The following is a 15,655-nucleotide window of genomic DNA, read 5'->3' as shown; positions in this document are numbered from 1 at the left end:
CGTAGCAGTCTGAGGTTGTGTGAAATGGTTTGCGCTGTCAAGACTGCTGGGACTGCAGTGACAACACAACTTTGCAGTTGTAGATATGTTAAACGATGTTCCCGTGCAGCAGTTGTTTCGGATTCCGCTGATTTTGAAGCAAAACAACTCTGTAGCAGAAATGGGTGCCACCATCTTACCTCTTCTCTGACTGTCGTGCACATCCAATTATAAATCGACCTGCCGCTGTTAGCTTTGTGATTGGATGAGTGAGTTGGGGGCTGAGCAGCGAGTGCAACTAATGTGTGTGTGTGTGTGTGTGTGTGTGTGTTCTTTCGGCGAAAAATGAGTGAGATGTTTTTTGGGGGGTGTTATTATTACCTGCAGTAACCGTTTATTGTGTCTGCTGTGCGGTCTTTCGCCCAGAAACTAATCGTGTAGTACCCTCCCATACCGCTAGGAAGCAGCAACAGCTAGCCAATTGCCTTGTGTTTCGACGAGAGACAAGCGAATTTGTGACACATGAATGCAGGACGTCGGTGAAATAAATATGAAAGATGATAAAATACTGTTTTCTTTTTGTTTGTTCTGTTAGATTCCAATTCAAGCTGTTATAACGTCATTCTTCAATGTTATAAACGGTTATAGTAACAATAGAACATGTTAATTGTTAAAATAAGCGGGGGGGGGGTTCACATTTTCAGCGAGTGGTGTGCCGCGAGATTTTTTTCAATGAAAGAAGTGTGCCTTGGCTCCAAAAAGTTTGAAAAACACTGAATTAGAGGCTATTGATCGACCAGCGCTTTAGCACTTTTTATCGTCCGAGAAGAATGCAATGTGTTCAAGCAAATTGTGTGAAAAGTGAATTTGCAAATGCCAAATCGTGGATATGCGAGGTCCACTGAAGTCGATAAGATTGCATTAACATGAAATCAATTGACTAACTGCGGAGAAGCACTGGAATTGATCGCAGTCACCACTAACTTACTTGCCCTTGTAGCTTTGTGATTCATGGCTTTGTTTTTTCGAGGGTGACAAGAGCAGCAACCAATATTTAGCTCCCGTTTTTTTTTTGTGGGTTTTTTTGGACATTTGGATTACTTTAGCAGTATACTGAAAGACATTTGAGTGATATCTATGCATGCGTATACTGTATGTAAATTTGAACATAAAACTGCTTGTTTTCATTCAATGTGAATGTGCTGGTTTGAGTTCACACAGTCTTTCCTTTGCAGGATATCAGACTGGCAGCTTTTTCCACTGTGACCTCCAGCTACTCCTTCAAGATTCAACATTTGGCTGTAAGTGTCCCACTAGCACAGATCCTTGTGTGCCCGACCGCATGGAACCTCGATGTGGCACACTCTTTGACAACACTGTGAGGCATGCGAATTTAAAGGTTGCGAGAGAAGTATTGCGGGGGAAGGAACGGGATATTCTCCACTTCATCATTGCAGTCCAGTGTCATTGCTGTGACCGCCCTCTTTATGAGGGCACACATCACTGCACATTGTTGCAAGCCTCCATCCTCTGCGGAAAGGATATCATTCATCTTGGTCATTGCGAAGACCTGGCCCGCCTTTCTGGCTTCACTGAGTGTCCACTAAAAGCATGGCCCGGGTGGCTCACTCACCATGGTTGTGTGTTTTCTTTTCAACAAACATACATCATGGTAACACACTGAAGGTGCCTCAATAAAAAGGGATTCCATTGACTTTTTTTCCCCCTCTCTCGACATTCTTTTCTTGTGAAGTATCTATTTATACATCCAACAGATTCATTTGCGATGCCCTTGAGTGTACGGGGCTGACTCACAGACCGAAGTGAGCAGTGGTCTCCCAAGACAGCATTTGACCCTCTTCCCATTCTCCGTCTTCCGACACATGGATGCAATCTAATTTCCTAATCTGCTGTTGTCATATACGCCACGGGGAAACTGTGCCCTAAACAGATTCATAAGACAGTTTTACCACGTTTTTTATGAAGTTATCTGCTTATGACAATCCGTTTTTATACCCAAATCAAATCTGAAGTGTACTTCTTTGTACTTTCTAAAACCAATGTAATAATTAGACAACAATGTTGGTATAATAATCAGGACTGTTTTTCGGGGAAAAAATGTTCCATGTGGCAGAAGGGAGACAGCAGCAGTCAGGGCTGGACTGGCTATCAGGCACCGCAGGCGAATGCCCGCTTGGCTGCCATCTTTTTGGGCCGATGCGGTGCTATTGATTTATTTTTGTTCTCCTTTCTTTTATCCCCAAGATACCAGCCCAGAATTTAGAGAGCCTGACACATTAATATGTTTACAGTATAGACAGTACACTGAACCAGTCAACATATACTGTAGTAGCCGACGAACCCTGTTCAACCTCTACCCTTTGAGCGGGTGACCCACTGGCTCAACTTCAGCATAAACGGTACACTGAACAAGTCAGTATGTCAAATGTATGTTGTAAAAGACAAGCCAAAATTGAGAAAGAGTGCAAAAAAAATTGAAGAATCTTATTTGAGATGCTGCAAAATGAGCAAAAATCACAGATACATTCGCAAGATGGACTGCTGCGGCCGCCACTGTTGTGACGGCAAGGCTCTACCTGCGGCAACTGCCGGTTGGACAGCCGAAGGCTTGAGGCAGCAGTGGGCAGGTAGAAGAACACCCACAGACAATGTGGGCTTTTGAAAGCGCAGGATAGAGTGAGTGGGAAAATGTTTGCGGGTTGTAAGATTTGAGTAAGGCGGGGACTCTGAGGCTATGAAGTTAACGTTAACTGGTTTCCGTTCCATAACATCAGCAATGGCAATCAATTAACATTACTGAATAATAGTGATACTAATCAATCACCATTGCTCAAGAGTTTTAATTGATCACTTTATCAAATGTAACTATAACTGTCAAGTCCAACAAGCCAGGCCAGCATCATCGAAAAATACTGTCCTTCAGGTAACACATACAAATGATGGGCTGCTCTCAACCAAAAGTGCCAGGGCCGATTTTTCCGTTTCAGTCCATCCCTGGCAGCAGTTGGTAGTGAACATGAGAGGCACAGGGATGATGGAGATACAACAGCAGTGTGAACAAGTCATATTTGCTGTACAATTGGCTTTTGTGTGCGTGTTGCCTGCATCACCTGCACATTCGAGCACTCGGACGATGAATCAAAGTCATTTACATGAGTGATGGAATTGGGCAAGTGCAAGCCAATAAACCCCCGCAGACAGCCGCCGTGCCAGGAAGGATGGACTCGGCTCTTATATTAGCACGACTACGATAGTCAATCACCATATTTCAGCCCACTGTGCCTTTTTCTTCATGTTTACATTGATCATGGCTTCTTCCAGTGAATGAGTTTGCATGCCTTAGGGTACTCTTGGTTTGAATATTGAGCACATTAGAGATTTGGGACCTGTTTCTGTCTAAAGCGTAGGGGTACGTAATTCATTCAACCGCTTCTGCAGGTTGGGACAAGGTACCATGTCAGAATTGAAATGAAATACTGAATTTAAATGACATACCAGTACCCCAATTTAGGAGCTTTTCAAGTTATGAGCCGTAGCTTGGTTGAAATCTTTTTTTTTTCTTTTAACGAGCCAAATTTTAGGGATGGGCCGGCTCTAATACACTCCTGCTCAAGTGAGGTTAAAAAAAAAAAAAAAAAAAAAAAAGTAGAGCAATAGTCACCAATGCACTTTCAGACATTTATTGAACAGTCCAAAATATCAAAGGCACAAATATAAAATGTGAAAACTAACAAAGGGCTACAGTAGGCCAAAACTCCTATCCAGCAGTTCACATGAAGCGTAACAGCACATCACTCAGTCGGCCACCCTCCTTAAAGGCACGAATACAACACGACAGCTGTTGTTGCTGTCATACTGCAAGTCCAAACATTGTTATACAATGCGGCAGTACTTTTCTTCATTAAAAACATATAATCGGAAAAAAACGTGTGTTGCTGTTTGTGGGCTTGAAACCAATTAATTTCATATCATTTTAATCAGGAATATTGATTTGAAATATAAAAAAAAAGTGATGGGCTTGATCGCATAACCGATTAAACGTGTAGGTCAAGGTACCACTGGACAGTAGTATTGCATCTTTGGGTTGCTAGAATTTTGAACGACCCCCCCCCCCCTTAAAAAAATCACAATCGGTAATTGAATAATTGAAAAAAGCAGAGGTGGACATTTTACAAGATTTTGCCAGTCCATCATCGTCAGTCTAACATTTGTTCAAGCAGAACCAAACTGTAATCGGCAGTCGGTCAGTCAATCATGTTATTTTAACCATGCTTCTGTCATCCGCAGCCGTCGCTAAATTCCACCAGTCCTCCAGTCAGTCTCTCCACCCCTCCACCCCACCAGCCCCAAAAAACCATGTCATAGCCCACCAGACATAAAAAATCCAATGTTATTTGCGATTAAAACGGTAAATGAAGTGCAATATCTATCAGTGTATCCACATCATACAGTGGCTACCCAAACACAGACAAAACTCACATACATTTCACATACACTTATTTGCCAATCTTTTGAACTTGTAGATGCCTGCAGCTATTTGAAATTCTAAAACACCCAAACGTTTTAATTTAAGTTGGCTTACCATAACCATCCATCCATCCATCCATTTCCCGAACCGCTTGATCCTCACTAAGGTCGCGGGGGGTGCTGGAGCCTATCCCAGCCGTCTTCGGGCAGTAGGCGGGGGAAACCCTGAATCAGTTGCCAGCCAATCGCAGGGCACACAGAGACGAACAACCATCCACGCCCACACTCACACCTAGGGACAATTTAGAGCGTCCAATCAGCCTGCCATGCATGTTTTTGGAATGTGGGAGGAAACCGGAGCACCCGGAGAAAACCCACGCAGGCCCGGGGAGAACATGCAAACTCCAAACAGGGAGGCCGGAGCTGGAATTGAACCCGGTACCTCTGCACTGTGAAGCCGACGTGCTAACCACTGGACCACAATCCAAATTCATTCCAAGTAGCTTGCACATCTACTTGTGTCTTTAAATGCTTGTCGTCTGCTTCTCCTTCTTCTTCTTGGTTCAGTGGCTGATTTCAGCTCTTTGGTGCATACCACCACCCACTGTACAGGAAGCGCAAAGCATTTCTTTATACTACTAGAGTCAATGGAAGCAGCCCTGCTCATATTCAATTCATCCCCGCACACAAACACACAAGACTGTCTTAAAATAATGACACCAAGACTTATAGTTGCACAACCATAAAGGTTGATATACAAATTCATACAATTACAATTTTAGACTCGAACAAATGCAGTTCTCCTTATGAAGGAGGTCCGTCGGTACTTGATTCGTGAAGATTGCACTGACAGATGAAGACCCACTTCCGTCAGTGCTTAGTCCGTTTTTCATTTTAGTTTCCCGTCATTCGTCAATCGTCAGCAAAATGGGCATCTTTCCGTGACAGACTCACGGACCTTCCGTCAGTCTGGATTGAAGAGCCCGACCGGGATTGGAGTTGAGAATTAGCATTAGCTATAACCTCCATATGCATCACATCAGCAGCAAGCTACAGGCATGTTTGATGGGATTGTCCCAGTTAAATAAAGATTTATTATTATTATGATTATTATTATAATTAGTAGTAGTAGTAGTAGTAGTAGTATTCCTATCATGCCCACGTCCGGTTTGTGAGCATAATTTAAAATCATGAAAGTTAGGCTAAAATGTATCTCATTATAGACTAAGAATGAATGTAACGTTCAAGAAATGAGGACCAGATGAAAAAGTGGAGAAGTAAACACTAATCTTTGGAACAGTGAAAGGCAGTGAGTTTTGGACTTGAGCCTTATCCACACGATCAGGTCATATAATAATGCACAAACATGCAATATGACATGAAAGAAGAGACAGAGGCATTTCACATATTTGAGGATGAATACCATTATTACTAATGTGAGAAAAACATTTATCTTTATCTCAACTCAACTGTATTTATAGAGCACTTTAAAACAACCATCGCTGTATACAAAGTGCTGTACATAGAGCAAATGTATACAACAATAAAACAACAAGTTAAAAACCGAGACAGTAGAAAGCACCAAACAGTAAGACTAAGATCAAGTCTGAGTCATGCCGTGTCAAATGCCATAGAATACAGATGAGTTTTGCGACGAGTTTTAAAGATGGTCAGCGAGGGGGCTTCATCCGACATATCAACTCCAAACAACTCCAAACCTGGGCACTGCAATAGAGCATTTCACAATCGATATTTATCCAATAACATGAGAAAAATATAAACCATTTAAATAAAATACATCATACTCGCGCTCTGTGGAAACCAGCGGTAGCACTCAAACGGTACATGCTGTATCTGTATGTGCATATCTCCTTTTCCAGGTTGAAACAAGTCAGTCAGAAATGGTGATGGTCAAATGTTCATTTTTTTTTCTTGACAAGTGAGTCTTAAAAATTTCAATCATGTCCGACATTGTCCTCCCCTGGAAATCAATCTTTGGTGGCCTGAGACTGACAAAATCCGAGGACTTAAAAATGAAAACATCAAAGTGATGAATCTGAAATCTGATTGGTTAAAAAAAAAAGAACTTGTCATTTTAGCGCTGTGTGTGTGTTTGTGTGGTCAATAGTAGCACACGGGATTTCTGAAGGCCTTGGGCAAATGTGTTTGCATGGCAACACAGAAGGTGAAATTTGATGGGACGGCCCACAAACGACTGGCGGCTATGAAACCAATGACAGCACGTGTTGAAATGAAAACAACAAAATATTGGATAGAAACTATTACAAATTTACATTAAGTTGTACACATCGGTCTGTGCTTCGGAGAGTGTTTGCCTTTATTTTCTATTTTAGTCGTAGAAAACATCATTCGGTTCTGGGTAGATTTCTGTTTCCATATTAAGCATAGCTACAGTGACGAAGTACATTGTGGAAACAAAATTTCGTAGCAGAGAGGTTTTCCACTCACTATGCCACATAAAAAAATGGGCCATCACAACCAAACAAAGTACTGCATTGTTGCACCTTCTCGCATCTTTAGCACCAGCACATGCAGAGAGCCACATCTAATCCACTCTTGATATCTGGCTCACATAGCCAAGGATGGCATTCGCAGAAGATTTGCAGCCGCAACAATGCTCCGTTGCTTCATGTTTGGAGAATCAGTCTTGAGAGTTGAGTCGATAACAGTAGATTCACTCCTCCGTCCGTCTGGGCATGTCTGCTCCGTGCATTTTATCACAACACAAATAATCTATTTGCCCTGCCAGTCCTCCCACTCTATTCTATTTTCAATTTCTGTTTTGAAGCTTTATGCGACACAAGCACCCTTTCAGCCTGTAAAAACACATCACGGGTGAAGCATATGATATTGCATGTAATGTTTGGGACAGCGGCAAATGTCACGGCATTACAGTCGCTCCCATTTAATGTGAGTTCCACGTGATTCGTCTTTGCGACATATATGCTGTATAAAATATGTATTCTATCTTGCGCTGAACCGTTGGAGGCTTGGGCCGCTTATTTCACCGTGTGTTTCTCTTACTGCTCACACAATAAGATTACACTCGTGATTATAAGATTATTTGCTTTCTGTAGCAGATAAAACCGGTGATACAGATCTAGAGTGAGAATCTACATACTGGTCATGACATACCAGAACAGTATCACTGTCAGTCGATGAGTTAGGGTTATGTCTCCCGGGAAATGTTGCTGCTGCAAATCCACTTGGGTTTACTCAGCATGCCCTGGGTGTTGCTTGGATCAATAACAGATTTCCTGCACAGACCTACCTACTAGTGTTCAGGCTAGAAAAGTGTAAAATATTTTGCTATGTACAGGCAAGTACACAAACTCAAACAATCGATTTACTAGCTATCATTCCGAACAAAAAAAAGTACATTCTGCACTCTTGTTTTTGCTCCCATTTTTCACGAAGTGAATTCAAGTACTTTTTCGATGTACACAAAAGGTGTACACTGCCGTGAAAAGGTATTTGCACCCCTCTTGATTTCTGTGTTCTTTGCATATTTATCACATGCAGAGGTTTCATTTCATCAAACCAATTTTAATATCACACAGAGACAACCCAAGGAAATAAAAAAATGCACTTTCTAAATGCCAAACGAATTTTTTAAGGCACAAAAAAAAGAAAAGAAATCAAACCAGCCTGTCCCAAAGTGAAAAAATAATTGGCCCCAGAAACTTTAAAAATGGATTGCGCCACCCTTGGCAGCAATGACTGAAATCAAGCATTTACAATAATTGGTGGTGAGTCTTTCACATCCCTGTGGAGGAATGTTTCCCCACTCTTCTTCATAGAATTGCTTCAATTCCACCATATTGGAGGCTTTTCAAGCACGAACTGCCCGTTTTGGGTCACACCACAGCATCTCAATTGGAGTAGAGAAAAGATGTAGGCAACAGTGGTGTCAGTCGTGCTTGAGGGACTGGGGGCATTAACCCCCAAGCTGGGTGGATGGCTCCATCTGATATCAGGAACAACATCTGACGTCTCCATGCAAAAGAGTGCAATCCTGGGAACAGCGTAGATCCGGTGCAGAACCCTCAAGCTCTCAGGCCTCTGGTAGAGGACCTAAGTTTGAAGGAGATACCGCCCATGTGCAAATGATTTTAGTTTTTTCTGTAATAACGTAAAGCTTCATCCAACCTTTTTAATCAAATAGAAAGATCTCATTAATACCTGTCTCCTACTCTGAGAAATGCAATATGGCCGTTGAGCAAGACAAATTAGGTTCCTCCATTTGCAGTTTTATGTTTGGAAATGACAAAACTCTACCTCACTGTGTCTCACTGCTTTTTCATTCTAAGTGATTGCAATTTTATTGATTTCTGGTCCAAGTGCCCATTCCTGGCCAATAAGCAAGGAGATTCACTTAAGGGACAATGATAATTCTTGGTGACACACTGTTCTACCCAAAGGGCTCCAACGTTTCTGGCACAGCATTGGTGTGAAGCTAATGAGTGTGTCACGTCCTGTCATTAAACCAGCAGATTTATATGGTCACATGTCATGTCCTACGTAGTAGGGGGAAAAAAATGAGTTTAAGCAAGTGGCTTTTTGAGTGGCCTTTTGGTAATGGTGCCGGTTGAGCTTTACGATTTTAGGATTTTCAATCTTAAAAGTCCGATTCTGAAGCCGTTTCTTTTCATGAGTAAAAGAGAAAATGATTGTGATACGAGCTTAAAACCCTCCATATAAAAACTGTTTTTCTATGCACCATTTGCCCTGCTTATATTTGTGCTGTGATTGTGAGTTCAAACGCTGAAACTCTGATCACAGTGGGAGTGGTGCGTGTCCAAACACATATTCCACGATAAATGTATCAAGACAGCATGGAGCCGACGGATGCTGTGCCAAGCAGTCAGCAAATGACCGTCTTCCTATCATCTTCATCCTATTATCTCCAGGTCTCATCTTCAGTGTGTCATTTGTTTGAACTGCTTTGCAAGCGCTCGTTTGTTTAAGCTGGTGCAACCCTATTAGCTGTCAGAACAGTGATGACGTCGACCACTCTGTCCATAGTGCATGCGGATGCATCTGGGCTGCCCGCGTGCATTGGACTGGTACGCAGAGTGCTGCATACAGCACCTTGTGAGCAGCATCGCAAATCAGCTGAGTACCGAGCACTAGACTGGAGGGAGGGATGGAAAGAGAGTGCGGGGAGGGGAGGTGTGGTGGAGCGGAGGGGTGGGGCTAGGGGATCCATGAAAGAGATGGAAAGAAGGAGGGGACTGAAAGAAACAGAGGTGGGGGTAGTCGGAAGACTGCGTGGGTGGGGGAACAAGTAGCGTTGCAGTGGAAACAGTGCATAGAGGACTGCAGTTGCTGGTACTGATGGAAGAGCGGTCTGGGGACATTTATAAGGCATTTTATCATTAACCCCAAGTGCCTCTTTGGTGAATGGGGTAGCCTGTTGTGGGGAACAGTATTACGGAATCACAGCATTGCTGGTAAGGGTGTGTTTTAACTCTCTTCTCGGCATGTGCTTGAACACTTCACTGTTTGTCGAGGGATGATAGGCTTCATCTTTGCATTTCCTACTTTGTTGGAGCCGTTTTTTGCCCGTGCGTGTGACGGGAACTTCACTCAAGAAAAGTGATAGGAGATGGGGTCCCAATCTTGTTTAGCACACTTGACGGATGACATGCCTCTTTCCCGAGGAGTGTCCACGAGTGTGTCCTGCTGAGAGATGCTTTTCTTGACACCAAGAGAATTATGGCAGCTCACCAAATTGCCTTGATCACTGAGAAACAACACAAGTGGAGCCAAAAGAAACTGACAGGAAAAGAATTCATCCCTCCTGTATTTTGCCCTTATGTAGCAAAACACACAGCGGGGAATGTGCTCTTACTCTTGTAAGTAGTCAGGAGGCTAACAGAAGAAGGGAGAATGACAGGTAGGATTTCATAAAGTGCTGCAGGATGCTCTTTTTTCCCCCACCGTCTCTCATGGGACATATAACACTGGCAGCACTGAGGTGACAGGACCAAGGACACAGCCTATCTTGGGCTGCTTGTAATTCCACATTAGGCCAGTCATTAGAAGAGATTTGAGTGAATTATATTCAAATTCGTTGCTTCGTTAATCTCGGTTGCTATAAATAACTATGTAGTGTTAGTGAGAGCCTGGGGGGGGTCGGAATGTGTGCGGTTGTAAAGCAAATAGGGGTTCACAGTTTTCACAGTCTCTTCAAGGACAGTACCGTAACTGAGTTTGGTCTTGACATAACATTTTTAAATACAGTACAGTATACCCTACATTTGGTCTGTCCCCAGAGTGTCTCGTGTGCAAATGATCGGGGGCAGTCAATATCGTAAGTGGTCACATTTTCACTCAACTTTCTAACGCGATGGTAAAGAATCGCGGAGAACATCCTATTTTCGGTGTATACAGCAGATGTTTACCTCTGCAGTGGCAAGGAGCGGAGGGCCGTTTGATGCTAAGCTTTCCGCCTGTAAAACATTCAGGCAGGCTCATTAAGTGTGAACCGCAGGCTGCCGCATCCTGTGGCTCTCACACAGACAAATACTCTCCGAGTCTCTCATGCAAACCCAGAAAAATGAGGATGCTTTGAAGTTCACCAATCTTATTCTGGTTTCAATTGACTCCCGTCGAGAGGACAGCTGGAGCCCAAATGCTTGGCCTACTCCATGAATAACAAAGAAAAGAAGCACTTGGTAAATTATTCTAGATTTTCTGGATTGTGGGAAGTTTGAGCCCTCATGGAATCACATGTCCAGATGCCGTTTGCTGTTTATGCTCCAACCTCTGCGAGGGTTAGCTGGTAAGGCGTTTCGGTGTTGTCAGATGTGTCGCCAGCGTCCTGACTGTGCAATGTCGGCAGTTTCAAGAGAAAATAAATTTAAAAAACAAAAATCAAATTTTGTCATCAGAGTTGACATTTGCTGAGCTATTTTTCTCAGATTCACACGGAAGAAATAGTCAGGCACCTCACAACACTAACCAGACATGCCTGACGATTTGTCTCATGAAAGACTTGGGTGAGGGCAAACATTTCCAAATAATAATGCACAGTGAATGAACATGAAGGTGCAAAGAAATATCAGAGACACACTGGTAATCAAACAGTATGGTAATATCTTGAGAAGAACATGGATTTTCTTTTTCTTGAAACGGTGTGTGTGAGTGTGTGAGTGTGTGTGTGTCTGTGTGAGTGTGTGTGTGTGTGAGAGTGTGGGTGTTTGGTGTTCCAGACTTCCGTGCTACTTCCTTGTTGATCCTCCGAGCCTCGTGTAGTTTGGAGAAGTATGTTCAGTAAAGTGTTCTGTGATACACCTACTACGACTCATTTTCTTCTGCACCACAATAACATAATTGTCTCTGCTCACCAAGAACCATGACACCTTTGCCAGTAGTTGTGTACCGAAACAGCTCAGGAGAGGAACAAGTAAACATCCGTAAATGAACAAAAATATGTCTTAACCCGATGACGGTTTTTCAATAAAGGCGTGTTGTTCCCCTATGGCGAAAAGTACAGTATTTTCCAAAGCAAGTCTTTTTCGGGACAAAGCCACATATGCCTTTGGAGGCACTTGGGGCATATGCAGGACTTATTTCTACTTCATGCTCGTGACAACATGCAAAGCGCACTGAAATAAAGACTAATGATGCATACAGAAATATGCTCCACTCGGACCATTTGGATACTCAGAGCGTTGCTCAAATATGACATTCAGTTATTCAGAGTGCACCCAAAAAAGAGTGCCAGAGCGCGCTCTAGCCGCTCTGACTGGGGATACGGAGGGTCCACTGTGTCAGGAAATACAGATGGAAACAGCAGGAGCTACTGATTTCTTTATTACGTACATAGGCTGTGTTGGGAAATTAATGGGAGGGGAGTACGCTTTGCCTCGACGAACACACGCACTCTCAGATGTGAGTGTTGGTGTGTCAGAGTGTCTGGAGCACTGTAGCACTCAGCAAACTGACATGCCTATGCAGCCTCTTTGGGGAGGTTGACATTCTCACTGCATCGACACTAAATTCAAGTATCATTTTCCCCCCAATTTTTATGAGGTTTATTGTTTTTTAAATGCCTAAGTATTCAATAAATAGCATTTAAAAAGGTTGTTCTTCTTGCCGTCCACACACTTGAAATGCACTGACAACTTTGACGCTCCTCGCTTTGCTCCACCATAGGTGCGCATCTCAAAAAGGGTGTGTCGTATCTACGTATTCATATCTGTGGGATCGAGTATTGACAGCAGAGACTGTTAACAAGGTTGGAACTTCTCTTTACAAATAAATAAATAAATAAAAAAGGTGTCCAGATAGATAATACTTTAGATCTGGAGCATATACTTGAGTACAAAGAAAAATCCTTTTCTGAAGGACGATTTTGAGGGGGAGTATAATATTTGGCTGCATTTTATTCCCATGAAGGTAGGAAAAAGGCATAATCTTGTGAGACCGTAGCCATTAATTTAAAATGTACGAGTCAGTTTCCCAATCGATCCGAAATGCAACAGTCTGTGACGAGCACCTCCAGATTAATTGGATGATATAATTAAATATTTGTTTAAAAACACTTCTTTGAAGGCCAAACAACCAGAACGTGACTGAACTGTCTTGCCGTGTACGGGTTCTGCAACTAGTCTTACGAGTGGCAAAGTTTTGCTCCAGTTTGAAATTTGAATCGCAGGTGAACAAAAATGTTGCGGGATGGAATAAACACTTAAAAATGTCATGCCGCATCTCATGAACTTTCAAAACAAAAGCTGCGTTTCCAGGAAGAGATTTTCCCTGCACACAAAATGTAGTTGTGTCATATTGTTTGACATTCTCATTAGAAATGAAGAAGCCAAATAAGAATTGCAACAAAACCGGCCTACATGAAGTAAGATGTTCAGTTTTTGATTTGTCTGTCCAAAAAGTTGAAAAACCGCTATCTTCCTCTCATCTCTACTGGTTGCCTAGCAACTGCTCAAGGCCAAAAATATTTCCTCCCATCAACTTTATACAGTACTATCAAAAAAGGAAATACTTTGAACTGTGAGCTTGCAAAGTGTTATAACAGTCTGACAATGTTGTCGCTGTTTTCTTTTTTAATTAATGGAATATTCACCTGGCGGCCCGGTGGTCCAGTGGTTAGCGCGTCGACCTCACAGTTCAGAGGTATCGGGTACAATTCCAGCTCCGGCCTCCATGTGTGGAGTTTGCATGTTCTCACTGTGCCTGCGTGGGTTTTCTCCGGGTACTCCGGTTTCCTCCCACATTCCAAGAACATGCATGGCAGGCTGATTGAACACTCTAAATTGTCCCTGAAGCGGCTCGGAAAATGGATGGATGGAATATTCACCAGTGGAACAGTGGATGACTGCATCTGCCTCACAGTACAGATGTCCAGGGTTTGAATCCTGGCAACCCGGCCTTGCTGTATGGAGTTTACAAGTTCTCCCTGTGCCTGCGTGGGTACTACAGTTTCTTCCCACATTCCAAAAACATTGCACGGTAGGTTAATTGAACACGCGAAATTGTCCTTGAGTGTGTTTGTATGAGTGGCTGTTCGTCCATCGGTGCCCTGCAATTGGCTGGTAAGCCCACCTACTGCCTGAAGATTGCTGGGTGAGGCTCCAGCATACCTGAGGATAAGCGCATCAGACAATGGCTGGATGGATAGATTATGCACCAAAGTGTCGCAGTTGCTTTGGACTTTCATTGCTCACTCTTTCCACATTGTGGTTCTGGATGTGGATCGTTTGGAGTGCTGCAGTGTTCCTGTCCTTGCTCCCATTTCCCCTGCACAGTCTTACATGCAGATTGGTTCACTACATCAGTGACAGAATGATTAATCGACTTATCAGGGGACAGAGAGAGGGGTTGCACTAAGGGCCAGGCGCTGAGGATGTCTGGCAACTGGTTGTGAATGATCCCAAGATCTACTCATTGAGCATTCAAGCCCGGGCACCTCCCATATCCATTTTCAAAAATACCCCTTGACAATAGCTGAGTCACACTGAGCTGCAGGTGAGAGTAAGCGTTGTTTTATCTGCACAAGCACGTTTGTAAATAAGCCTCTCCGGACCACCCTTCGGGTCAGCACACAGCAAGATATACGAGGCGAGGCGTTCCGCTAACGCTCTCCAGTGAGGTGATATGCAAGACACCTTTGTGACATCCTTATCTCGGCTGCTGCCCTCAGATCAGTGCTGGCACTGGCAGGGTTTCCTGAACTAATTGCATTATGTTGACACAGCTGCCACACTGAATCATGCTCACAATCTTTTCCTGTGAATTGTTGTTCTTTTTGCTTTGTTTTTTTTTTTTGTTCTCTGTGCCTACATCTTTCAGTATATCTGCAACCCTGAGGGAAGTGTGGGGGCGTGTGCGATGCCCAAGTAGATTCCTCACCCCGAAAGGTTGCATAAGCAACTTTGCTGTCTGCGTTGCAGTGAACAAGGACCATATCATATTATGTTGGAGTACAGATCACTTTGTAGAAAAAGAACTGTGGCTTCTCCTGGTTTCCATCAGCAGCAGAAAAAAAATGCAATGTGGAAAGTTTGTTTCAATGATGTGTACTTACTGCCTTACAAAGCAAACCATATTGACAAATTGACCCAGTAACATACATTTTCAGTAATGTATTCAGAGCAAAATAATTATTCCAATTTCGAAACACATTTTGGTCCAGTGCGCACACACACAATATTTTTTCCAAAGAGCACAGTCATAAACAACATCTAAAGGAATAAAAAAACATAGAAAGGGAGCGTTCAAGGCAGCTCTATGGCTGAAATGTAAAATGTGCCATGCTCAAAAGACACAACCCAGTTCAATGTTGAAGTAGTCTAAATATGTGCAATTTCTTCAAAATTTAATAAACGCTGATGATAGAAGCACTGGAGCAGTTCCTTTTGAGAGATTGGAGATTCCATATTCCATTTGAATGCACTCTGCTCAGACCATGATCCTCCCATTATCTCAACCTTCAGTGATAAATAAGCAATGCGGCCATCAGTATTTCCCTGTAATCCTATTAGAACTTAGCAAAATGAAACCATTGCGACTTTGGGAGTTCCGAGCCCATTTCGGCAGGAGTGCATTACTATAGAGTAGAGTAGTAGAGTTCAGGAGCAAAGCTGCAAATGATGTGTAATTGAAACAAAGTAACTCTCTGAACTCTGCCTTCGAGATTGGATCA

General features: G+C 43.0%; 1 protein-coding gene across 7 annotated transcripts in view; it reads left to right on the top strand.

Moving 5' to 3' along the window:
• LOC147211290 (synaptotagmin-2-like) overlaps positions 1 to 15,655 on the top strand; it is a 62,253-nt gene that overhangs the window by 25,077 nt on the left and 21,521 nt on the right. For 4 of the 7 annotated variants that reach the window (XM_086125155.1, XM_086125147.1, XM_086125193.1 and 1 more), the window contains one exon: positions 1,215 to 1,280. The exons of 2 other annotated variants lie outside the window; for them this stretch is intronic. The gene's annotated coding sequence lies outside the window, so the exon portion shown is untranslated. Of the gene's footprint in view, positions 1 to 1,214; positions 1,281 to 9,792; positions 9,942 to 15,655 lie in introns of those variants that run through there. One more of the 7 variants, XM_086125173.1, reaches the window with a different exon arrangement.

This window comes from Hippocampus guttulatus, chromosome 1 (genome assembly GCF_054856545.1).
Source record: "Hippocampus guttulatus isolate MCC_2025c chromosome 1, RoL_Hgut_1.0, whole genome shotgun sequence".
NCBI lineage: Eukaryota > Metazoa > Chordata > Actinopteri > Syngnathiformes > Syngnathidae > Hippocampus > Hippocampus guttulatus.
This window is presented reverse-complemented; position numbering and strand designations above follow the sequence as displayed.